The sequence below is a fragment of the Numida meleagris genome, chromosome 5 (genome assembly GCF_002078875.1).
Source record: "Numida meleagris isolate 19003 breed g44 Domestic line chromosome 5, NumMel1.0, whole genome shotgun sequence".
NCBI lineage: Eukaryota > Metazoa > Chordata > Aves > Galliformes > Numididae > Numida > Numida meleagris.
In genome coordinates this window covers 447,785-474,308 of record NC_034413.1, presented here as the reverse complement: position 1 = coordinate 474,308, position 26,524 = coordinate 447,785, and the positions used below count along the sequence as shown (strand labels likewise).

General features: G+C 47.3%; 1 long non-coding RNA gene across 1 annotated transcript; it reads left to right on the top strand.

The window, feature by feature from the left end:
• Nucleotides 696-13,658, top strand: LOC110399545. Its single transcript, XR_002439269.1, has 4 exons — nucleotides 696-1,018; nucleotides 4,469-4,592; nucleotides 10,505-10,562; nucleotides 12,023-13,658. It is a non-coding gene; the product is annotated as an uncharacterized LOC110399545 (long non-coding RNA).

Sequence of the window (26,524 nt, the reverse complement as noted above, 5' to 3'; positions counted from 1 at the left end):
GGCGGCGGGAGGACAGCGGCGCTCGCAGGTGCGGGGGGCGGCACGGGGCACGGGGTACGGGGCACGGAGCCGCCCCCAGCCGCGCGTCTCGGGCTCGGCCCGGCGCCAGCCGGTCACACACGTGAGGTCGTTAGGGCTCGCGGCGCCCGCCTGCTGCGTCTGATAGCGCAGCTCGCGCAGCTGGAATTGGTCAGCAGAAGTTGCTACTGACTTTTAACCTGAAGACAGCCACACGGATTTTTCTTTTCGTAGCAAAATTTGGAGCTGGAGTAGTGAGCAGCATGGGAAAGAAAGCTTGTTCTTGCACAGAGGTTCCCCAGCATTTCAGAATCTCCCTCACCAGAGAGATCTCTATTGCTCTGCACCTGATGATGTCCCACGAAAGTAACACCCTGACAGGAGGTCGTGGCGAGCTGGGAGTCAGCATCTGCCCCGGGTAGCAGCGATAGGATGAGAGGGGATGGCCTCACCTTGTGCCACGGAGCATCAGGTTCCGTGTCAGAACAGTTTCTTCTCCAGAGAGCGGCCAGGCGCTGGCACAGCTGCCCAGGGCTGGGGAGTCCTTTTCCCTGGAGGTGTTCAGACCCGTGGGGATGTGGCACTGAGGGACGTGGGCAGGGGGCACGGGGTGGGGGGGTGCGGTTGGGCTGGGGGTTTTTCCAGCCTGCACAGTTCTGTGATTCTGTTATTCTAAGCCTGGATATGGGAAAGCCAACCAGGCCTGGGGTTCACAGTTCAGGACTGAAATAGTTGTTTCCCCTTATCACTATAATGTGATACAGTACAACACAAGAGTGACGTGGTTGTGTAGCAGAAATACAAAGTCATAGCCTGAAGCAGTGATGGAGCACCTGGTGGGAAGGCAGGGCCAGCCAGGGGAGCTCAGGTGTGTGCAATGCACTGAGTGACCAGAAGGGAAGGAGTCAGGATCCACCCCTTCTCAGACCCCATTTAAGGGTCGGCAGTGGAAGTAAAGGTGTTTTGCTGGAGATCCTTGCCTACTTGAGGTCTTCTAAAGGTAAGTAGGTTTTTTTTCCTTTATTTCTGTGTCTGTAACTGTTGCATTTGGGCTTGTTCTCATTTGCTGCTACCATGTAGTTATTGTATTTTCCATCATGTTATAGTATTATAGGGTGCAGTACAAGAATTTAAAAAAAGTTGGGAAAATAAACAGCGCTGAAGTCTCTGCTTTTCCCCATGCTGTACACAGCTTTCCCAGCTGTATGTTAAAGCCAAAGTGAGGATGCAGCCATCAGTTCTGCTTCTTAAGCCCCTGAGAATGTTCAGCCTGTCCATGATGCTGCTCTGCAACTTTTGTGCTGTTTCCTTTTACATCCCATTGTGACATGGAGATGTTAGTTCCTGTACTCCCTATGGGAGATGTGCCATGAGTTAATCATTATTTAAAAATTTGGAAGTTGTATAAGGCTTGTGACTGAAGAGTGTAACTTACGAATGGTTTTCCAGAGGCAAAGAATGGTTCTTAAGGAGTGTTTGTGTGAGAAGTCAGAAAGAGCAGCTCTTGGATAAAAGGATAGAACATGTGTATACAAACAGTAATTTTTCTTTGTTTAGGGATCAATTTGTTTTTTAAATACATAGTGAATCTCTGAAGATTGGTTTTTACTCTTCTGTTCCTCTTCTCATTACCATCTGTAGGAGAAGCACACAGGTGCTGTTACATGGCCGCATTCTAGCCAGGTGTCACTTCTCCTCTGCACTAATATACGGACAACTAAAGCCATAGCCTGTGCTCATGGTCTGAGAGGTCTGCGAGATTTGCTATTGTAGGAGAAAAGGAGTGGCAGATAAGGGCCTGGCTATTCACATAGCAGGAGAAACCTTTGTTCCACCATCTTTCTTGATTTCTTTACCTGGGAAACTAGAGGTGCTGCAGTGTTGTTTTTCTTTTAATAACTCTTTCTGCTTTATTACAAGTGTAGTAATGAGTTCCACCTTCATGAGGACAAGTCAAATAGGGAGAAACTGCTTTCCAGGCAGTTAAGCACAGTCCTGCAGACATGTCCTGGCACACATTTTGCAATCGCGAGGGAATTTCCATCTAGTTGTCATCCTTGTGATGAGATCTGCCTGCCTGTGAGGCCTATCTGTTGCATAGCCGAGGAAACCAGAATGTTAGTGTTGCTTTCTAAAGAAACAAGTATCAGATGTATTACACCACCCACAATCACAGAGGTGTTTCTCTGTGCACTGACTCCTGCCTGGTCTTGCACTGCTCAGCTGGAGCAGCCTCTGGCTTTGATGTGGGGCTTTGCCTGGAGCGGTGCTCATGTCTGCACCTTAACCAATCTAAATAATAATATAGAAAATTTCAGGAAGAATGCCGTCATGGACAGGAAACCAGGTGAGGGTTGTTACACACCAAATCATACAGTTTTTCCCAGGTGTATGTCCATTGGATTTCGGCCCTTTGTTTTGATTTGGGATAGGATATTCTGGCTCTAAATAGCAAACCAGGTATTTGGAGCTGTTGTTGTGCCATGCTGGTGCATCACAGAATATTTAAGGTTGGAAAAGATCTCGAAGATCACCAAGCTTGCAGCGAGGCACAGGGTTGTAACTGAAGTGCAGGACCCAGTGCTCAGTCTTGTTAAACCTCATACAATTGGCCTCAGTCCATTGCTCCAGCTTATTTTGGGCTGTGACCATTACAGACCATACCACAGACAAGAGAAAAAGTTTACCAATGTTCTCCTAGGCTTCCGTGATACAGCAGAGAATCTGGGTCAGTCTCAATGGCATTTGGCTGTGGCACAGGACGTTTTGACTTGTCTGAATTTTCCGTGATATTCCAGTTTGAAAACCAATAGTTTTGCTTATGGTCTTAAATCCCACCTGACAACATATAAATGGTGAAAAGGAGATGGTTAAAGGGGGGGATGAGAGATGCATGAACATTGATTTCGGAGAACTTGTGGAAGGGGAAGAGGAGAAAAACAACACTGCTGCCACTGAACACGGAGCTATGCTGCAGGCTCTGTGCTGCAGGGCGGTCTCATCTTTGGGCAAAACTGCCCCAGTTGCTCGCTTCTGTTGGAGGAGTGGAATTCATATTCAGTTTGTGAACATGCAGAGTGTTACATAACTTTCTCAATTTTCGTTATGTTAACACCACTGCAAATAAATTATAATTTATTTTGCATTCTAACTCTCCTTGTACTCCTGAATAATTCAGAGCAAGCTCTATTATTGTCTTCTTCTCTGTACCAGAAGAAATGAAAAGGATAAAATGCTCACTGTCTTGGATCAGTTTTCCTGGTTATGAAGCAGAGAATGCTGGATCACAATTGCCCATGTACAGTTATTTACAGTGGTGCAAAATGAGTTCCAGAAAAGCCTAATGTAGCCCTTCTTTTTCTCTCTGACTACAGCATTTGCCCTCACCCACAGTGCCAGGGTGCTGGGGGTTCATGTGTGCAGGTCTTAATTATTTCTGCAGCAGAACTGTATTCATGTTCTGTTTCTGAAACTGGAAATAGGGCACCCTTTCTGTTCCTTGGGCACACATGCCTACTGCCACTATCGACAGCCAGTGCAGTAGCATGCAGGGAAAGGTGTTCCCCTGTGAGCAACTGTACTTCAGAACAGGAGTGGCAACGCAGATTGCTGACCACAGCAACTCAATTACAGGGATCTCATGGAAGTGTGCATTCAGTAATGGATATTAATCATACTGGGAAAGAAAGACAGACAAATAAACTGCTCTATAGTGGGCCAGGAAGGGAAGAGGAGAGAGAAGTCTGCTTTCTCACACATGCTGTTTTTCATTTTTGAGATGAGGAACCTTGACAAAGAGCTGACTTCTAGGAGAATTTATTCTTTCAGACATCTCTGACTATAACACTAAGTACTGCTCTAAGGGCAGAAATGTGCAGGCAGGGTGACCAAAGAGGTTGTCAGGAACGGACTGTTCTTGGAATCACCAAGGATTTATTATTCCTTTTCCTATTTTTTCTCTTCCTGTCTTCTGTTTTCTCTTTGTATTTTGTATTTTATGAGGAGCTGAGTTTAACTAGTGAAAGTTCTGTTTGTTCTACGTGCATGCCTGTTTGTTCCTGGAGCCTGGTACTAGCTAATGGACGTGATGATTTTCATAAACCAAAGAACAGAGGCTAGCTGGGAGAAGGTTCTGTTCATCCGGAGGAAGCAGGAGGAAAACCTCTGGGAACGCTGCACTCCTGCAGCCAGTGCCGTGCGCGCAGCACTGCAGCCACGGGGCTGCTTGGTGACGGCTGGGGCCGGGCACTCGAGAGCATGGAGCAAGAGCTGCAGGGCAGGCAGATTATCAGCACTCCTGTGCTCTTCCTGTGGAAATTTGATTCGAGTTGGAAACATGGGTAGATAAACTGCACGTCAAGGCATGTGATGGTAGAAAATCAGCTGAGCAAAGTCTACTACATGGCTCCCAACTAGACCGAACATGAGATGCTACTTATTCCTGTTGCAGCCTTAGAAGATGAGGGCTGTACGGCTGTGTTTTACCTGGCTGTAAGGAGAGGCATGCAGGAAGGCAAGGAGGGGTTTGCAGCTGGCAGAGCAACTGCTCCAGAAGAGTTTGTCTTCTCCCATCTGTGAGTACTTTGCATATTCTCTTTTTTTCTCACTGATTTCAAGAGATTGGAGTTTTTTCACTTCACCAGCTGTGAAGTAATCTCTAAATTAATGGAATTGCGTATGTTGAACCAACCTCACCTGTTTTTTGCATTCAGCATCACCTGTGTTGTCTTATCTAAAGCTCACTGACATTGGACAAGGAAAGGCAATGTGCATCCATTTAGCTGGGAGACACGTTACCTGTTCTGATCTAGGCCAGGCTAAACAAACCTTTATGAAATTCCAGTGTTGTACTTTTAATGAAAGTATTTGTCACAAATTATTTCATCCAGTTATTCTCAACATGTTAGTTCTGCAAGTGCATGAGTATCCATTGACGGGAATGATCGTCCTCGCTTCTGAGCACTGTAAGCCGCGCGTTTCGCATCGTGTCAAAATTAGCATGAGGCAAACTAATGATAATATTTAGTTCTTGTTTCCTAATATCCTGCAGCTTACCTCTTTAGGTTATTCTCTACTGGTGTCAGTAGATCCCAATTTGCTTTCTGTCTCTGTACTGGCCCCATGGAATGGTGATTTTTCTGTCCTGACTGCAGATCAGGATCAACTTTCCCAGTATCGGTGAATTTATGCCAAACAAAACCAGTGTAAATTAAAATAAACTGCCTGGAAGACCATTAGATTATCTGATTGAGAACAGATAACCGTAATTAAGGACAATTCCTCTCCTCCTTGCTGACCAAACCTTCTCCCTTGCAGAACTGTATGATCATTCATTTGCTCTCTTACTTGAGCTTTCTCCTGCCTGCAATACGCCTTCTGTTGACCTTGATGTATACTGAAATTCCTTCTCTCTACTCAGTCCTGTAAAAATGTGTTTTATTTCTGGTACCATGTCAGCTATTTAGCCCTTCAAGCTTTTAATGACTTTTTTTTTTGCTTCTTTTCATTGACGTCTGCTCCTGTTTCTCCTTATTTAGATCAACGGAGTGTTGCATTGAAAGCGTGTGCTGGAAAGGCTTCTCATTAGAATTAACGTTTCTTTTATGTGCTGGAGAAAGTTACAGAAAGCAATGTTTTTTTTTAATGTTATTCAGTGGATCTCATTTAGAAAAATGAAGGGAAAAAAGTTTTTTTCTGAACTCAGAGTAAAACGTATGTAATATAGGTGCCTACCAATCGGAGCAGATAAGCGGACACAGCTGAATGCTTCTCTCTGAAGCTTGGTTATCACTTTCTCCTCTTGTGTTTCACTTTGTAAGGTGATGCTGTGCTCTGAAGCTTTGCCCTCTGGTTTGCAAATATTGTTCATGATTAGGATTTAATCACCCAAGTGATATCTGTTCCAGGAGAAGTATAATGAAGTTGCAAGTCGTACCTGTTTTTTCTTGAAATCAGCAGTAGCAGCCTAATTAGCAGCTTATGTTTTAAGGTGGAGATGAACTCAAGCTGAGGAATTTGTGCTGCCACATTCAGCCTGGGGAATGGCGTGCTGTCGGGGGCTGTGGCCCTGCAGCAGAGCAGCTGGGAAGGTTTAGGTTGGTTTGGTTGTGGATGTGAGCCCATCGCTTCCACGAGGATGAGAGTGCAATGGGTCACTGCAGTACAACAATCTCTGCCTTCCTGCTTTTGATATGTCCTATGAGATGGGGAGTTCTGGCATTCAGCGTGCTCTGATACAAAGCAGGCTTGTATCCAGGCAGTGTTTGGAGGTCAGACATTCCCAACAGTGGCATTGTTGAGGTGATGGCGGGTAGGAACATTCCTTGGCTTCTTTTTAATGGAACTGAAGCTCTGCATTAACACATCTGAGCTATCTCAGCCTTTGACTGTGCTTGTTTCAGGGCCCTGCGTGGGGCCTCAAGAAGTTTTTCTTTTGCCTCAATCTGTTATTACCAAAGCTTTGCTCCACGGGATGGTTTTGGAGCAGGTGAGACGCTGGTTCCTTCCTGGCACAGTACGGTGTGCAGTGAGGTCAGGCTGCAACAAAAGAGGTCGGCTTCTCTTCTGCAAACTAAATGCTTCTGCAAGGAAATGGCTCCGGGGCGGCCGCGCCGTCGGGGCGGCTCCGGGCGGGGCAGCGCGCAGCTCGGTCCGCTCCCACTGCGCGCAGTGATGGGGTAGTGCCGCTTCTCGTGCGGTTTGTCATCACGGAGAAGTCACTTCAGCAACGATAACGGCTTATTTTTGGTGACGGGAATAACGCGGTCTTCCCACCCGCCGCTGTTCTGGGGGCGGGCTGAGGGCTGTCCGTAACGCTTTGGAGGACACTGCCACAGAGTGCGAGCTCTCCTGGCAGGAAGGCTGCGTTCCAGGCGCTCTGTGTGCCGTGCTCGCCTCAGACCGGCACGCTCCGCCCGGGGAGGTGGCCGCGCAGCCCAGCCGTGCCCGGCAGCCGTGGGAGGGCGCCCGGCGTCGCTTGCCGGGGAGGGCGGGGCGGGCACGGGGCACGGCCCGCGGGAGGCGGCGGAGCGAGGCCGGTGCGTGGCGGCCGCGTCCGCTCCCGCAGCGCGGTGTGCGGGGTCACAGCGGCGGGGCGGGCGGGCGGCCGCGCTTCCCGCCGTGCCCCTGAGGCGTATCGTGACAGTTCTGTCACCATTCACGCGTGTATGCAACGCGTGCGTGTATGTAAATAGAACGATGCGACTGCGTTCTTTCATAAAACGCCGGCGATAACGTGGAGGTAACGTTAGCGAGCAGCCTTCCGCGTGCGCGCTCCCTCTCCCGGGCTCGTTGCCGTCTCCCCGTGCCGCCGAGCGCTCCGCTGCCGGCCCGAGCCGCGCGGTGCCGCTGCTCCGACGGGCGCCCGGCCGGGACTGCGGATCCGCGCGTCGCTCACGGCCGCCCTGGGCGCTCCGGGGATGAGCGTCCCCAGCAGAGCGAGCCGGCTGCTGCTCGTTCGTCACGAGAGGTCGGGAGAGCTGCCGAAAGCGGCTGTCGTCGTCTTCGAGCGCCCTTGGTGTCAGTAGGAAAAAGATGAAGTGTCTTACTGAAGAAATATACCAAGTTCCTAAGATAAGGCCAAGTGCCTTTCTGTTTCGATAACCTTGGCTTAAATGTAGCGCGGAGAAGTTTGAGGCTTGTTGCTTTGTGAATGGGAACGCTGTAGGTTCTCAGCTGCCATCCTTAATCCTGGCTCTAAAGAAGTCTTAAGATTTGTGTGACTTCGAGCTGGGCGTTCTCTGATCCCATGTAACTGTGGGTTTGCTTTTTTCAGAGAGGTGGGGAGGAGCTGACACTTCTCACATTCAGCAGTTCACATACGGGGGAGCAGTTCCTCTGTTTCTGGATGCGACACGTTTGTTTTCCCTGTTAGCACTTTGACCTGGAGGGAAATGTCATTTCCATGACTCCGAGGATTTGTTTCAGAAGCGGCCGCATCTCGTGTGCCTGGATCTCTGAGGTAACGAGGTGAAAGCTCTTCCCCTGGGATGGGTTACCGCAGGTAGGAACACTGGTCGGGCGAATAATTAAATAAAAGTTGTCTTTTTCTCCTGTTTGCTTTGCTGTGATTTCGTGGTAACAGGCTGCCTGCACAGCTTTTGTTTGGCATTGAGCTCCGTGCAGGGGAGTGCTCCATAAGCTTTTGTTTTGTTTTGTACTGAAACTCAGATGAACTGAGAAGTGCAATTAATATTATGCATTAGTGAACTTCTCACTCTTAACTGAGCAGTTTAAGCCTTGCTGGCATTTCCCCAACATGAAAATGATGCGACATTTACAGAATGTAGCTGGCTGGTTTTGTAGAGGAGGTGCAAACAGGGGCCCATAGTTACAAACATAACTGATAATGAGGCACAATTTAGTCGGAGTGTTAACTGTGGATCTAGTTAGGATGGTCAGCTAGCTCAGGAGCACTGCTGGAAGCACGATGTGCTGCCCTGACCCACGCAGACTGAGCAGAGCGCTGTGCTGCTATGGCCCTGCAGGCTGTGCTGGCTCTGTCCTTGCTGAGAGCACCCAAGTTGTCACCACTTCTGGGATGTCCTCGGAGAGCTCCGTGCTTCCAGCTCCAGGAGTGGAAGGCCACAAAACACAGCATCTACTAATTAGTGTTAATGAAGAGCTGGCAGGAGCAAGAGCTGGCAGAGGGAAGTGTGCTCGTGCTTCTGGTGCAAAAAGAAACTTGTCTGTGAAGAGTAATAAGCAAAAGGAGACAACCCTTGGAGAGTATTTGCTGCAGAATTTTGCAGAATTCACAATAAATTCATGGCTTGGTGTGATTGAAACAAGGTGCTTAAAGGTATTCTAGGGTCATGTGGTGGTGGATAATTAGATGGTCAACTTCTGGTTAGAGAAACACAGTGAATTAAGGTTATGCCTCTAAAGAAAGCCAGAAAATGTCTTTCAGATTTAAAGTAGTTTCCATAAATGATCTTGAAATTAGATGGGGTTGATGGTACAGTTTGTGCATTATATGGTCACTGCTGTACAATCGTGCTTTGCTTGAAATCTTTGAGGCTAAGGCATTCTGTGTGTTTTCTTAGGAAACTCCACATCAGCCATTAGTGCGCGTCAGCCTGCTTCGTTTTCTTCTATGGGCTTTCAACAACAGCTGGGATTTAGAAAATGCCTATCAGAAATACTCCCTGAATAGTGCCTAGATTCCTCAATATTATTGTAATTTCATTCACTGTTACATGCTGGATCATGAAGGTCTATTTTTACCTGATGCACAGAGAGGCTTAAGTTGAGGAGGCTGGACTTGAAAATATTGCCATGAACGTTGATCCGCTGTTGTGCAGCTGCCAAAATGTTTCTGTTTTCTCGTTCCTGGAGGTAAAGCAATAGGACAAAGCAGCAGGCCGCCTCCTCTTTGTTTTGTTGAATTTTAACAGTGAGCAAGTCAATTTGCAACACCGGTAAATAAAAACACATCGACTTTGTTAAGATCGTACCTCACCCATGGCTGGACAGTGCCTTGTCTGTAAAATCACTTGTTCTGGTATTTTGGTGGATGTTAAGCTTCAAAGCTGTTGAAAAGCATCTTAGTAAAATGGCAAAATGAAGCAATCAAATCAGGACATTCCTAAGACAGCAGTTCTTGTACGGTCTCCATAGCTGCCTTGGTACCAGTAGCTGTCTGCTGCAAGGGAAGGCAGCATCTCTGGGTTTGGGCTGTGTCCTCAGCATGTCTCTGGGTTTGGGCAGTGCCCGCTGTGTCCTCAGCACGTCGTAGCTCGGGGGTTTGCAGCAGTGAGCGCAGCCGCTCTGTGTTGTGCTGCTGGAAGTGTCAGCTGTTCTCTGGGTGCGGGCAGGCTGATGGCTTTCCAGGAGCTTAGGGCTTGTCTAAAGGTTAGCAGGTTTCCAGACGTACCCCGAAGTATCCCTGATGTGACGTAAATGCCAAAAGTGTGTGTGAGCAGAATGCCTGACCCACGTCAAGCTTCGAGGCTGCCTCCAGGAATAGGAACGCTAGAGCCTCCAAATGTAAAATAAAAAAATGTTGTCTATTTGCTTTTTTTCCCCTAAGTACAAATGATCTATTTCTTTCTAATCTCATTATCATAAGTGGCAGAACAATTTTAGCTCAAATTTAGCCCAGGGAATGTGCTCAACAACCCAAACAGCTGCAGCTCAGCAAAATTATAAACAGCTGAAAATGATGAGTTTATAATTGGAATAGTCAGTATCAGAGTTGAAAGCGATAGGCTTTGCTAAGAGAGATCAACTGCTCGGTGCTGAAGGAGTGTGCAGCAGTGCATGGGTGTAAATGCACACTTCAGGTTGTTGCACCAGGAAGCTTTGGGGTGTGTCACTTTTCAGCGCTGAGGTTTGCAAAGGAAAAGCGTGTCCTTGCCTTCTGGGTCCCCTACTGTAGTACAGAACAAAAACAAGAAAAAAATTAAGGAGGAAAAATATTCTTGTTTCTATTTAATTAAATGAACGTTGCTGTTACTGTTCTACTGTTTTCTGTTTTATCACAAAGGCAACTGGGAACTCTGCTTCTAGAGAGGAATCCCGTCAAAGAGCTGCCAGCAGAATTTGTAAGTGCTCACTTCTGTTTTGAAAATAGCACTGATGCTCAATTCTGTAGTTGGAGTTCTCCTTGGTATTTATCTCGAGAACGTTCTCAATTTACCACAAACATATGCTATGGGGGTGCGGAGGAAATTACTTCTGTGAGAGCACGTACAATGCTTGCCTTCACCGGGAGGGGAGAAGTTCAATCCCGTGTCTGCAGCGTTCCTTCCAGTCACAAATGTTTGATGCTGTTTCTCTGAGTAAGGCTGGAGCAAAAAATGCATCCACATCTGAGCCTCAGACATTTGGGGACATCTGCACAGTAAGACAGGCTCCAAGCGTTAGAGCCGAGAGCTTCTGCAGCAGCCTCTTATGCTTAAAAACGTCTCTAAGGCTTGTAGCTCGCCATTAGTGGCTTCTTGCACTGGCAGTCACTGCTTTGGACTCTCAGGTATTTCCAAAACAAACCTCTCTGAGGAAACCGAGCAGCTGTGTGGGCTCGTGCTGCGCCCAGTGCTGTGCTGTGCATGCTGGAGGTGGGGCTGGTGGAGGGGCTGCTGGGGGGGCTCATCCCTCACCCATCCTCTGCAAGCACAGGGGCCGCCTGGGCTGTCCGTGCTCACGGTGCAAGGGCTGCGTTTTGTTGTGTTTTCCTCAGCCCTATTTGAAGTTGTCTGAGCTTTAAGACTCTTTGCTGTAGCAGTGGGGGACTCGCCTCCAAAACTGCATCCCCAGGCTGGGATCTCACCAAAACAAACCGCTTGAACTGATGCCAGCCATGCGGGCAGGCCTGCTGCCATGTGCACAGCTGATGCTCGTGTGTGTGCAGCCAGGCAGAGCTGGAGTGCTGCTTGCTCTTGCAGGCATTTTTGCAGCTGCTTATGATAGACTGTGCTGGCTGCTCCATCGGACTCCATTATATTTAGACCTTCCGGTACCCTCTGCATGCAGTATCCTACCTGTCTCTGAGGTGACATCTCTGCTGGTAACCCCAAAATGCTCCCACATATGTTCCCGGAAGGCACAAAGTGACCCGTTCCTACAGCATTACAGTCTCTGTCCCGAACAAGGTGGTAGCACACAGGACCCCACCATGAGGATGCCTGGAGCCTTGGTGTGTCTGAGCCAGGGGCAGGAAGTGCTTGGGAGGGGCATGGCTGGTCCAGGCAGGCACACAGCAGGGACCTGTCCGACTCTTCAGTGACACAGTGATATTCTAAGGCCTGGGAAAGTTCCCAAGCACTGTTACCTTTTCTGAAATCCCAACAAAGCTTTGCTATTTGCGCTAGCTGCCACGAAAGCCCCTCTGGCTGTTCAGAGCTCTGTGCTGCAGTGGGTCACAGCCGATGTGCTGGAGGGCACAGGTGTGCTGGTCACCGATGGCTGTTGTCTTCGGCAGTAAACCTTGTTCCATGTGATACTGTGTTCTGGACAGATCCTAGATTAGGGCTCTCTGCTACAGTAATACTTTTGATTATTACAGATTTCCCACATTGATATTAAGGTGCGTGGAATTCCTACGTTACGCAACATACATCCCTCTCTTCCGTTCCCACTGGCTGCGTGGATGACAGGTACCAAGAAAAGGATGCCAGCTCGCCTGCTGTGTTTGGGATTTTGCTCAAGGCACAGCGATTGGAAAGGAGCACTGCAGGCTTTTCAGGACAGGCTCTGTTGGGCAGCAGCGTGGCGATGACAGATGGCTGGAGGCACTCGCGCAGGCTGGCTGCGGGCAGGCTCTGCAGAGCTGTGTATATCCTCATTAGTGAGCAGTGCGGCGATGCCCTGACTGTGTAGGAGTGGCCCCAGCCATCCCGGTCTGTTCTGCCAGCTCTGCTTGCACAGCGTTCCGCAGCGTTTGCCTTAATCACTTGCCTGTATCCTCTGCGGTGTTTTTTGGTGGCAGGGGTCTGAGATGCAGCTGGTTGGAGCGTACTGGGTGCTGCTGTCCTGCCTTGCTCTGAGTGATCTGTCAGCTCCCTTGGCAGAGGCTGTGTGTCCATGGCACTGCCACCTACAGTGTAGTATTTATAGACAGATGGAGACGTGATGTGCAGAACTATGCCTCCTCCAGCTCCACAGCAGCTGAGCTGCTTCACACTTCACTCCTCGCACAGTGGACAGCATGGGACGAGATGGCACAGTGATCTGAACCTCACTGCAGGACGGTGGGTTGCCTTGATCTGAGTTACTGCAGGCTTTGCATTCTATGCTGTGCAGCTGTGCCTGTCAGGACTTCCAGGTCCTCTGCATGCCCCAGGCAGCTTCTCCATGCCGTGGGGCCTCGGGAGGCTGCCCAGAAAGCTGGAAGAGAGATGGGAGGATCTGTGCCTGTGACATGGCGTGTGGTTGTCAAAGCCTGATGCATCTTTTCAAAACACTCCTGGTTTGACAGGACAGCTTTTCTTTCCTACCAAGTCATGTTTCATGAGCTATTCCCAGCCTACTCTTCCTCCTACCTTTCCCTATTGCTCTCTTGTCCGTATGTTTGCCATCCTAACCACCTATAGCAAGAAACAGAGTAGGAGCTAATGCTGACAGCTTCAGCACCACCTCAGCTACCACCCTGCAGTGTCCGTTCAATGCTGCTTTTGTCTTCTCTGTTTTTCGGTTGGTAGAACACCAGTTTTATGATGCTTATATCACAAACACCAAACAAAACGTTTGCAATATAAACTGAGATGTTTTTGTAGGCTGATACAGGATAACTCCATCTCAGCTGCCAGTCTTTGTTTCTTGTGTGGTTTCTCAACTGTATCTGGAATGAATATGCCATGTTTACATTCATCTACCAAACGTTTTATGTTCTGTGAATGAAGAATCTCTGCAAGGGGAGCAGAAATCTAAGTGGTAACAGAACAGTTTTGTTGTTTACCCATGGCCGTTCCCAGAGTGTTTATCCTGTTTCACCAGATCCATGTACAATTACCATGAGTTCTGAATTTAATTATTTGAGGAAAAAAAGTTGTCAGCCATCAGGTGACCTCAGATTTCAGTGGCCCTGAGCCAGCCGGGCTGTGCTGGGGCCCAGTGTGTGTGCCTTCCCCTCCCAGGGCTGCCAGTGGCTCACTGAAGGAGTCAGGAAGGTTACTGAGCTCTGGGTAAGCCACCAGACTGCCCGTCCCTCAGCTTCCCCTGCTGTGAAATGAGGGGTGATGATACCTTTATATTATTTTTAAGCCCACTTTAAGGAGGAAAAACGCATGATTCAATGTATAGGAGCCAAATAACGTTATTGCTTTTACCTAAGCATTCTTTAGGAATTCTTTAGTCATCTGGGAATGATGGAGAATCTCAGCAGGTGGTTACAGTTGACACGGTTTTGAAAAGGATGCTGGAAGGTGGAGGGCTGCCCCGCTGTGCTCCCAGCCCCATCCACTGCCAGCGGATGCCGCCGTGTCGTGCGGTGTGAGTTGTAGCTGCACAGCCCAGGTGGCTTTCCCTCCACATTCAAGTCATGCTCAATTTTGGTGTTTTTCAGCAAGATAAAATAGAGGCTTCATTTCTCCAGTGCTGAAGTCATCTGCATGATTCATTTTGGTAGTTTCTGTTTAAAAATAGATTCAGTTTCTTCGTACAGAACTATTTTAAACGTAATTGTATTCCCCAATAACTTTTTAAAAGTGTGTGTTTTCAAAGCTATTTATTTTTGCTGATGATGTAGCGTTTCCATTTCTGCAGTATATTTTATGCTTATTTGAGGTAATTTTCTAATTTGTGGCTCCTGACTGTGTGAAAAGGCATTTTGGTCATTGTAGCTCTCCTAGCAAACTTTCTACAATGGCACCACCAGTGCCATGTTGAAAATCATCACGGTGGCTGTTGGAGTGCTGGGGATGCTTGGCTGTTTGAGAGATGCTCGTATTTGAGCTCTGTGAATGAAGACCACCAGCAATAATAGCACAGCAGTACGGTGAGACTCTGTAAAAGAAATGTGGATGTTCCCTTTGGTGCGTTTTTGTTACTCCAACGTGTTTGTCTATGCAGCACTGCTAGGCTTTGTATTTGTGGTTGTAGTCAGTGAATTCCTCCTTCATGCCTGTATGCATTGTTCTTTGGGTCCTTTTGTCTGCCTGGGATATTTCTGCTGCTCTGTGATCCCAGGTAATTCCTCTCTTCATGCCTCCTCTAGGACTTTCCTCCATCCGTAAGCCTTTGGCGGGTGCAATCATAGCATCACCATGGTTGGCGAAGACCTCTCATGCCATGCAGTCCAACTGGCCCTGGAAAGGCTGCTTCTGCTCTCGTCCCTTCCGTGACAGGCGGGCACGGTCTGTTCTGCAGCCAGAACGTGGTGCACAAGGGCTGTGGTTGTGTTTCCATCAGCCCTGTTGAGGTTCAGTGTCTGAATCACCTCAATTTCAGTGCCACTTCAGAATGAAGGCTGAGGCATCTCTGGCTTTCACTGGTTTTTCAGTTTGAGTTTGACTTTAGCATGCTTCAGAATAATAATTCTGGCTGAAATTTGGGAATTCTGGTTCTGTGTGTAGTCTGTGGCAGGGAAAAGTTTCAATTCTTTTGAGATTTGAGTTGAATTTACCTCAACTTAAGTAACTTGAGTGTTGGGATGGCAAAACTCCATTTTCCCTACGCTATTGGTAAGTTACCAGTCAAAACCAGATTAACAATGGGAAAAGTCGGAATGCAGTTGGGAAGACAAAGGTTTCAGGTGCGTTTGCTCTGTAGCTCGCTGAGATTGCAGTGAACCTACATTCTGCTGAGGTGCTGGGGTGCCTCTCCAAGCACTGCGTGGCTGCGGTGCAGCTCTGCGAGCACCATCTCCTTCCTGGGAGCAGAGCCAGAAGGAGCCAGTGGTTCTGCCCTTGGCGGTGCTGGGACAGACCTCGCTGTGCTCAGCCGCTTCCTGGAGAGCCCCGCTGCCCACGTCAGCTCTCATTGCCTTCCATTACTTGCATGCTGGGTTTTTTTTTCTTTGTAAGTGCAGTCTGTCAATATTGCTGTGGTAGACATTTCTAGAGAACTAATGTCAAATGAAGCTGCTAATCACAGTGCAAGATTTGTTTTGTAACATTCCTTTCAGCTTTAATTGCTGGCAATTTAAAACCAAATAGCTGTGCTATTAGTAATGTATTTGGTATTTCTGCAAGTCAGGTTTTACAAAAACATTTTACAAGAGCAAATACGCTGCTGTGTGCTGCAAGGCGTGAGGCAGAGAGGCATGGGGCTTGGAGCACTCGTCCGTGGGACGTGGGGCAGTGCTGGCAGGCTGTGAGCAGAGACCTGGTGCGGTGCCAGCAAGGCAATGTGAAAACATCTCCTGGTGGAGCAGCCTGAGAGCCTGCTTCCCAAATACCCACTGTAAAACACATCAATTTACAATAAATGCCGTGACAATGTAGCACCTTTCTTTTAGAGACTTTGTGCGTTTGTTCTGAACGGTGGAACAGATTTCAACTCCCATGGTTCTGCCCAGGTCAGAAAGTTTAGGCTTTTTAACTGACTGAAAGTATTAAGTTTGGAAAGTGTAGTTACTAGGAGGAAAAAAAAAATGCTAATCTGGTTTTATGTTTTTGAAGCAGTTACTGGGAAAGGCAGTAAATCTGTTTGTGGAACTGATGTTGCCTATTTTACACTTTGTTCCCATTTCACCAGACAGAACTGGAGTGAAGAGGAAGGTGATGCTGTCAGTCATCATCCTGTTCTGTGTGTAACTTGATGCATCTCCTGATAAGCACATGCTGGGTAATATCTTTGTGTGCGTTCCATGCACTCACAGGAGAAGACCATGAGCTGCTGATGTTTTATAAGACACATGAGTAACTTACTGTGCATATACTTGGGTGTATGAGAACAGCAGAAGTTTGCAGCAGGCCTGGGAGCCCTCAGAGGCTGCAGATTCATCACTCTTCTGCTTGAGGTCTGGAGGTGGTGGCCCTTTGCTTCACTGGGCAAGAACAGCTTATGTGGGACTGGGAGTGAGAAGCAGTGTGGGCCTGGTGATTTCCAATGTGGAAAATCCAGAATGTTAGAAAGATAAGAAGGAAAACATGAAAACAAATTGCTTTCATTTTATTAAAAAAAAAAAATGTAGGGTAAGAAACTTTGCTCTGTCCATTACCATAGATTCCATGTGTTAGAGTAAAAGCACAAGAGCAGGAGCAGAGGAGTGGTACCAATTAGCTCAGCTGGTGTGAGGCAGTTCTGTTTGGCTAGGGTGATCTTAGTGGGGTGAGCGGTTTGCTTAGACAGAAATTAAGTGCTTCAAAAAAGGGAAGAAAAAACCATGAGGGATCACAAAGTGGTAAGCAGCTGGAGAATATAAGGGCAAAAAAAGGTAAAAGCAGCAGCATGCAGACAGCCCCAATGAGAGCGTCAATCTGTTCTGTACAGATTTGTGTGAAACATCTCAAACCAAAGCATGAAATGTGTGCAGCTCTGAAGGGGCAGAATATGTTCCAGACACATGCTGTGCTTCTGGGCCTGCTCAAAGGTGCACTGCCATACTGAGAAAAGGTGGAGGTTCCTGTTGGAAGGTACAGTGGCTGGGAGATTGATTTGAAAGTATGCGAAACGATAGTGTTGTTTGGTGGGTTCTGTACACATCTAATGCAAACTCTGGAATCGAGTTTGGAGGTTTTTCTTTGCATGGAAGGCTCGGTTAATCTAGGGAAGATCTTCTTCGAGCATAGCAGTTCCAGAGCATCTAAGTTGGTAGGAGTCGCTTTCAAGGAGGAAACAAATGTTTCAGTGTAATTCAGTCTGTTCTGCTGTAATCTTCTTGAATAGCCTGAGGTTCTTGAAAAGAAAAAGGTAACGCATCAGGAATGATGCAGGTAATAGCCTTCCCTATCACAGCATTGGTAGCACTAGGTGTATAGAGAAGTACCAATAATTCGTAGTTCTAAAAGGAGCAAGCTAAAGAAAAACAGATGTGCAGAAATAAATAAGGTGCTGTATCGTATCTGCCTGTGTGATAATAGTAATTATCACAAAAATCATTGTGAAGGCAGGAGGTACCACTCATCCCCCGACTTAGCTGCCAGGTATTTCTGAAACCTCATGCATCTTCCAAAGCGTTACCGGGTGGCAGTGTTCGCAGGGAGCTTGACTTCACTGTCAGCCTTGAGTCTCAGACACTGTCCCTTTGAACTTCCACCTGAGGCTGTTCTACAAAAGGGATTGAGATCCATCCTCTGCTTCTGAGGACAGCCAGCTGCTCTGTGCGGAGCCAGCTGCTGCAGGTACGTTGGGGATCCTGTTTGCTGTAATCTGTCATGGAAAGCAGTGTGAGCAGGGGGTGATTTCCTTGTTGGCTTTTCAGTCGGGAGCCTCGTCCTGTCCCCATCTGATGGGCACTGCTGGCCCGAGCAGCGTGGCACAAAGATGTGCTCCAGTGTTGGGCTGCCAAAGCCAGCGGTGATTCTTAGACCCCAAAGCGGACAAGAGGTGGCTGTGTTTTGTGCAGTGAGAGGAGATCTTAATTATGTGTGATGTGATTAGACAATGGAACAGTGTTTTCAGCAGAGGCTGTTCCTCAGGCAGCAGGGAAGAAGCATGAGAAGGCTGCGCAGCGTCACTGGGGTGAGCAATGGCTCGGGTGCATGCTAGGTGCTGCTTGGGCACCGTGGGTAAGGGTACAGAGGGATGGCATTTCATAAGGGATGTAGGATCACAGAATCACCCTTGGGGTGGCAAACAGAACGTGGAAATACACGTGGGGAAGTTCTGCCTGTATCACAGCGAGGTGGGGGCATGGCTGTCAAACATGTGCACGGTCTGAGGCACAGACCCGCTCCTTAAAAATCTGGTGCAGTGTGGATGTATATGCTGCCCCCCATAGCAGGCTTTTACAAGCTCTTGGGATTTGTCCACATACTGAAAACTCTTAAGGCTTCAGTACGTTCCTGTTGCTGGAGCTCACATTCTTCAAAGACGAGCACAGTTTGCTTTTTGGCTTCAGATCACATTTTCCCATCTTTTCCCTCACTATTGAAGCCATAAATTTATGTTAGGAGGGTAAAATTTAAAAGCTGTCACCAGAGAGGAAAAGATGAAACATCATTTGCTGTATTTATGGTTAGATAGATTCCACAGGCCATTAATAATGGAAATACTTGTCATAATGCCACATTTGCTATAATGAAACCTAATTACTATGGAAACCATTAGTATCAGACTGGAATTAGGGGTGTTGAGATGTGCTGCCCTTGAAGGAAACATGGGAAATCTGGAGTATGAATGAACCATTAAAATGCTAAGCAACGTGGTGAAGTGTAAAAGTATCAAAAAGCCACAAAAATGAAGTAAAAATACTGATGTGAGGATGATGACTTTATTTTTGTGTTTACCTTAGTTCCATGTGCTATGCCATTGCAAGGAACCTTGCGTGTTTTCAGAACTCCATGTGATTACTTTTTTTTTGTGATATAAGATCTCTATTTGTAACTTTTGTTTTGAAACCAATTATGTCCTGGTACTGCTTCTTAATTACCACCAGTTACCTTTAAATGTTGCCGCATCTTAGCGTTACCTGAGGGTAGGTATGGACTTGGTATTTCCATCAGCTGCAGGATGACTTGTAGAATCAAAACAGGAGAAAGAGTAGGAGTGAGAACAAAATAGCTTTTACTCTTAATTTTCAATCAAAATTAATGTTCTTGAATATTCAAAATTCTGCCTTTCGTGGGCATCAGAAGCATTTTGCTACCAAATCTCTATCAGGGTTGAAATACAGGGAACTGTTTCAGTCCAATGCAACCAAACTGCAGCTTGCAAGCAGAGCTCTGCTGAGCACACTGCTGGGAACGGGGCAGAACTGCTCAGTCCAGTACAGGTTCTTCCTGATCCAAATTCTCTTTACAATTGGGAAATTAATTTATCTCTGAGCATTTATAATGGTTATCTGAAGTTAAATGTGTGTATGTGTATGTCGTCCTCTGTGAGGCTAAAGAGGTGAAAGCCCTTATCTGACGTGGAGCCATCTGGCTGCACACAGCTCTGTTCTCGTCTCGCAGCTCCGTGCTGGTGCTGGGATGAACTGAGCGGGGCTTGGATCTCCTGAATGTGGTGAGATGGGCTGTCCTCTCTGTCTGTGCGGGATGACCCTGTGCTGTGTCCTGTGAGCGCGCTCTGCTCAGCAGCAGCAATTCCAAGTTCGTGATGCTGCCCTGAAGGGTTGCATGGCAGGTGGTGGTTTGGCCCTGCAGGCAGCATGGCAGGTCCTGACAGCGGTGTGTGGTCTCCATCGCAGTGCTGACCATCCCTACTTTTCTAGGTTCCTGTGCACATTTGTTATGTGCTTCCTTTCCAAATAAACGAGGAATGTACTTGAAACACCAGTTATTTTGCTTTCTACCACCCTGGCAGTAGTACACAGTCTGTAACGTTTTGGGGATTTTTTGGGTGTTCTTCAAAATAGCAAAGCAAAAGCATTTTTTTTATGCTGGTTTTTCTCTGCATAAAAATGTGGGATTGCATTTTGTTCCACTTAACTCACGCATAAGGGATTGGAATGACAGAACAAATCTGAAGTATGGTCTGGAGCAGCTTTGTGACTTTATTGTGCTATGTTTAATGTTAGTTGAGATAGCGGCATATTTAAAGACAAATAATCCCATGGACTTTAATATTTAGAATCCGTGGGCATGCAGATGATGTTTGGGAACCTTCTGTAAGATGCAGGAGTTTCGTGCTCCTCCCACGTGCCCATCTGTTGGTGCTGGATGGGAGCAGCATGTAAGCAGTAGTGTACACATACCTCATGCAGTGAGGATGACAGAATGTTCCTTGGAAGAATGCTTTTTTTCTAAAATGTGAGAAGAGGGCTATCAAATCCACTGGGTTTTTTTCTCTAGGGTTCAGGGGAACCTCCTGAGCTGTTTGTCTGGACCCAAACCTTTATCTGTCCCACAGATGTCACAGCTGAGTGTGCTCTGCAGCAGGCGTGGGGCACAGCCATGTGTGGAAAATCCCTGAGTAACTTCAGTTACAAGTGAAAATTCACACCTGTGAAGATGTGGTTTGAGCTAATGCTCAGCTTCTTTAACTAAATGCACCTTGGGATGGGGCAGCAAGTGGTGTTAGTGCTTCAGCAGTGCTTTCATTTTGGTGGTTACACTGTGATAAAACCTCTCCTGTTTTGACTCCCAGACTGCACGTGGGCACTTGTGGTGTGTTAGTGGTTATGGTAGTGGTATGCTCTGTATTTTTGCTTCCTCTGATCTATAGAACGTATTTGAACTATTGTTCTACAGAGAGCTCTCATTCAGTCACAAGCAGTTTGTGTAACTCTTACTTATACCCAAATGTGCATGGAGAGACTTTAAGAGCTGCGAAGCAGTGAAGTGAGAGGAAAAAAAGAGCACTGTACAGCCTTGATTCAATCCTTCTCTGTCCAGGTATTGCACTGGCCTTGATTTCTCATCTTTTTTCCCTCCAAGCAGAGGCTCCGGTGCAGAGCAGGGGTTTGCAGCGGCCATGTCCTGCTCCATTTCAGAAATGCGTGTCATTATGCGGTGGTTCTGATGTGGCTGTACATACACCTGGGGCAGGCTCTGTCCTGGTGTGTGTGGCAGCAGCCCTGGGCCAGCACTGGGTGCTGCTCTGAGGATCAGAGTTCTGCAGGACGCTGAGGGCACAGGAACTGTTCTGTGGGAAGTGGAAGTCAAAAGCACGAAGTGCTTCAAAATGATTGCGGTGTTGAATCGGCTCCTGGATGCTGGAACTGATGATTTAAAACAAAGAAGAGTTTACAAAGTGGAGATCTGTGCGTTCCCAGTCAGAGGAAGCCAGTGCTGTGCTCCTGTGCATCCACAGCCTGCTGGGCTCTTCCAGAGCACGCATTGCTTGGAACTTGGCAAAAAGTCTTTGAATTAGAAGAAAAAAGGGCCAACAGATCACACTCCTGTGAGGCTGATTGACGCTGCTGGAACACTGTTTTTCTTAGGAAACATCTGACTGAGTGTAATTGATGCATAGGATTACACTGATCTCTTTTAATTTCAGCAGCAGTGCCACCTGTTGAAAAGCTGAACTCGAGGGAAGTGCTACAGCGCAGCTTGGACGTGTGGGATGAGTGGCCTAACGAAGAGGAGAAGCAAAGAAATCATAAAATGTGGAAGTGAGGGACTTACGGCTGACCACAGCTGAGGGGCAGGGAGCAGGGGCAGCCCTGCTTGGGGTCAGCTGGTCCCATGGGTGGCAGAGCTCCTGCAGTGCTGCGTGGCAGGGATCCTGCAGGCGCTGGGAGCTCTGCGTTTCTCGTGGACGGTGTAAAAGCATTTCAGTACGCGGTCAAATACATTGGAGTAACTTGTATTTATGACAGTATGTAGAATACAAAATACTTAAAATTTCTAGCGTTACAAAAATGTGTAGCGTTAATTCTGGAGAAAACATTTACATTTTCTGATTTAATTGTTGTTCCATTTGTATTTTGCTAACTGTGCCCTGGAGAGAATGTCTGTAACTTGGTAATGCAGAACAAAGGACTGTAGAATCCTGCAGAGAACTTAATTTTTCATTCATTGTATATGTGGTTGGGAACTGCTAAGCCACGGCCTGAAGCAATGATTGAGCACCTGGTGAAAGGACACAGCCAGCCCTGGCAGCACAGGTGGAAGCAATTCACCTGTGAGACTGGAAGGGGTGGGCCCTGGCTCCTTAACTGATGTAAGGGCTGGAGGCCCAAGGTGAATGGTCTCTGCATGGAGATCCCTCCTTTGCAGTGCTTGGTGAGCCCTGATCCTTGGCATGGGTAAACAAATCTTTCTTTCTTTAACTGGGTTGTGACCATCAGCCTTTTTTGGGTAATTTAGCACTGGTTCTCTGCCGCTGCCTTTCCCTTCAGTGGTACGATAAATGACTAATTACAAGATAAGGCATGATGCTTGTTTGTGTCTTACAAACTCGTTCTTTGTCATATCTGCCAATATGCAGTGAATGGGAACCTTCTTTGAGAGTTTGAATCCTTTCTGAAATGGGCAATAATGATTTGGGTAGAGGATGGAATCAGTGCACTGGGAATATCCCTACTTTTTGTCCAAATATTTCCAGTATTTGCCACGTGGTAGCGATATTTTTTTTTCCATCAGTATTCAGAAACATTTCTGTTGCTCCTTGAAGCTATTTCTCCGTACTGGATTTCGGTAAACTGGAGCTACTCATTGGTTCTTTAAATATTGACCTTTTTGGTTAGGTTTCCCACTTCAGACAGAACTAGTTCACTGCTCACAGTGAACCTTCCCTTCTCTCTCATCCCCTCCTTGCCCTCTCACGTTGTTCTCCGTACGTTCCTGATGTGGCTCCCAGAAGAGCAGTACAGTACTGCAGTGTAACGTGATAATGGAAGCTGGGTACCTGGTCAGTGTGGCGGGGCAGGCTCTAGCAGTCAGCAGTTTCCTGCTGCAGGAGATGGGCTGAGCTGCTGTGCCCTGCGTGTCTGCCCTGCCCGCGGGGTGTGCTGCGCTGCCCTTTACTTTTGAGGTGTGCTATTGCCACCATTAAACATGTTGAATTTTCTATGCGGTGTTTAACTATCAAACTTTTCTTTTAAAAGGGGGATGTCCACACACACACAAACAGCTTCGCTGTGCCCATCCAGCAGCTGGTTTGGGCAGAGCAGGAATGGAGCTAGGAGCAGAGCGGGCTGTATGTGAGCAAAGGAGGAAGCATGTAGTTTGTAATGTCACTGTTCTTCAGAGGTTGTGGATGCCCCGACCCTGGAGGCATTCAAGGCCAGGCTGGACGTGGCTCTGCGCAGCCTGGTCTGGGGGTTGGTAACCCTGTGCGTGGCAGTGGGGTTGAAACCCAATGATCTGTGAGGTCCTTTTCAACCCAGGCCATTCTATGATTGAAAAGTTTTCAAAGGTTGTTACTCAGTTTCTGAATAGACTGCATCATTTCTAATTTGTAAGGGAAGAAGAAGCTTCAGATACTTTGGGTGAGTAGAAATACAGAGTGCTCTTCCTTACAAAATACAGTGCTTCAAGGCAAGGGGAGCAGTGCCCATCATGTCTCTTCCTGACTTGTCCAGGGAACTCCGTGAATTTCTATTCAACTGAAGGGAAAACAAATCCCTTTTGGTGAATCCATACTTTGTGTTGCCTTCAGAATGAGCTTGAATTGAACTGTGTCTTTGCTGACAGCAGGCTACAGCTTAGAGAGCAGATAATTGTGCGTGCGACAAAGAAATGTGATGTATATACAGTATAAAAATACACACATTGAAGAAATGTATCTTAAAATAACTTGTTTGTATCTCTGTGTCTTTGATCATTAAGGTCTCTTCCAACCCAAGCGGTTCTATGATTCCGTTCTGTGAGGAAAACGTTGGGAAGACTTCAGGAGATGTGTAACAAGGCTGAGGATGATGCGTGCTGCTCGTTGAAGTGTTTGTTTACTGCCTGTTGTTACAGCTGACAAATATTTTTAGAGACGCAAGGAGGAGCGAATTGACCAGGCAGTGTTAGGGTGAGGAGAAGCAGCCTGGAACTTTGAGTAGAAACAGGAGCTGGGGAAGTGCTGTGGATGTTGAGGATCAGAAAATACAGTTTTAATGAGGTATTTATTGATGAACCTTAAAATGTGGTGGGTCACACTGTTACCCAATAGACAGCTGTACAAAAAACAACTACTTTTTCTCCGCGTTCACTTGGATTTGCTCCGTACTGGAGTTGTTGAGGTTGCAGTACAGCTCAGCCATGCGCTGTTCAGCTTGTGCCCGGTCCCCTGCGCCGTTATCACTCTGGCTGCTGGTTGAATCGCTGTCCTGCTCTTTGCTGCTGTGTTCCTGTAGTGAGGGTGGCAGTGGGGGTGGGTCTCTACGGTTTTCCTCCTCCTTTGCGAAGTTAATGCTGCATAGAGGCTTTGGTATTACATTTCTCATTCTTAGGCTTTAAAATTTTGCTGCAAATTAGCTTTTTCAGCAGTAGAGAAATGCTGCAGGGATGTCAAAGCCACGTGAAGTTGATGATAGAGCAGAAAGAAACCTTGTTTAGGTCTCCACCTACAGCTGTGGCTACAGTGTGTACCAGAGAGTGGCAAGGTGGAACACCGGAAAATGCAACCCATTAATTTGATTGATTTTCTTTATAGTCTATATGCTTACATCGAAAACTTCAGTAGAGAAAGCCAGGATTCTACCTAGCAGCACTCCTGATGTCCATGGCTCTGCAGAACCCCTCTGCGGTCCCTGTGCCCTGCGGCTCCCGCTCGGCGCTGCTGCCCGTGTGCGGTGTAGGAGGTGCAGATCTGCAGACCGCTCCAGGGCTGGTGTGGCTCCAACGAGCAGGCGACTTGGAGGCGGTGGAACAGAAGCGTGTCTGCTTGAGGGGGAGATTTCAAATTACTGAACGCCCCCAGTAAGAGATGTTGCCTCTGCCAAAGGGAATTTGGAGTGGGCTGGGTTTTCTGATGGTAAGCTGGCAGGATTACCAGGAATGTGTGAGCAGCGGCATAGGAGAGGAGGGGACTTCGCTTCTGGTTCTCTTTGGAGCGCATTCAAAAGGCCTGAAAGGGTTTTTTGTCCCAAAATAACAAAACAAAAATGTCCACCAAATTGTGCCACCTGTTTTGCCATAAGATCCTCATTCCTTATTTACATGTATTGCAAAATATGAGATGCTAGAAAACAATACACGTGGTTGTTCCAGTGCTCTCTTGTGAGAGGAAACTGTCACCTGGCGTAAGACGTTTGCAGACATCATTTAAGGAACTTGAAATGCTGTTACAATTTTGCTCCTGCTTTGGAGAATTCTTTAATCTCAGTTCACAGCTGCAGATGTGCTATTTTTAACCTTGGACGCGGGGAAATGTGCTCAAGTTTATCTGAAATTTCAGCAGGCTTTAAATTGAGTGATACTCCTTGGTTCTGAGAGAGAGACACTCAGGTTTAGTTTGAATTTTATTCATATCTCCTTAGCAATACCTGGTGCTGAAGCCATAAGGAAGGACCTTTGTATTACAGGTTACAGCTTTCCTAGAAAGGTCAGAAAAATTAAATTCAAAATCTCAAACAACCAAATTCTATTTCGTATTTTAAAAGTAAAAGCAGGGCGGCCGCAATTCCAGCTTCCTAGGGTGTTTTGCTCTTTCTTCCGTTGAAATCATGCTTCTGAAACTAACCCAATGACAGAACTAAATGCATCAGTGCTTGGAGAAATGTCTCCTGGAACTGAAATGCGTCAAATAAGAGATGGCCAAGGTTTGCCATCGAACTGTAGCTGTGTAACATAGGTGCCAGTGTTAGGAGCCGCAGCTGCTCGTGGATATTAAAGGTGAGCACATAGTAGCAGTGTTCCCAGTCACCCTTTTCTTTCACCCATTTTCCTTGAGTCCTCGGGAGCCTGGGTTTCCCACCCTGATTGCTCATGTGAATACCACCATCTTTAACCTTTCTACCCATAGGTGATACTTTCCACCAGCTGAGCAGTATTTCTTCATCCTGGCAGCAGAACTCTGCTTAACCAGAGAGCCAGAGGAATATATCAAAGCAATGTGCTGGCAAGGAAATGGTACAGTGCCCCTTTCCCTCCCTAAGGAGCACTGAACGAAGGTTCCTACTGGGTCACATTGGCAAAAGGAGAAATTTTGATTTAAGCAGACTTTTTCCACGTGGTGCCATGTGCAGTACAACGTGAATATGCTCTGGAACCGGTGGCTCACAGAGTACAGGCCAGGCCTTGTTCCATGTCAGGCACCTTTGTCAGAGCTCTTAACCAAGTTTCAGTTATCAAACACTTACCTGATTTTCTGAGACCACAAATACTTGCTGCTGTTAATTGAATGAATGCACAGAGGGAATGCTTGTGTCTCTGATCCTGCCTTTAGCTGCTCTTACCTCAGAAAGAAAGCGAGAGCACACAGGCACGCTCTGGTGCCACGGCAGGTTTGCAGCACAGTGGTACTTGTCTAAGTGAGCTGTGCTGCAGGGGGGGTGCAGCTGTGTGTGCTAAGGCTCAGCCTGCAGCTCCATGATCGTGGGCTCGGCTCCAGGGCCTTGTCAGTGACTGCTGCCACTAGTGGC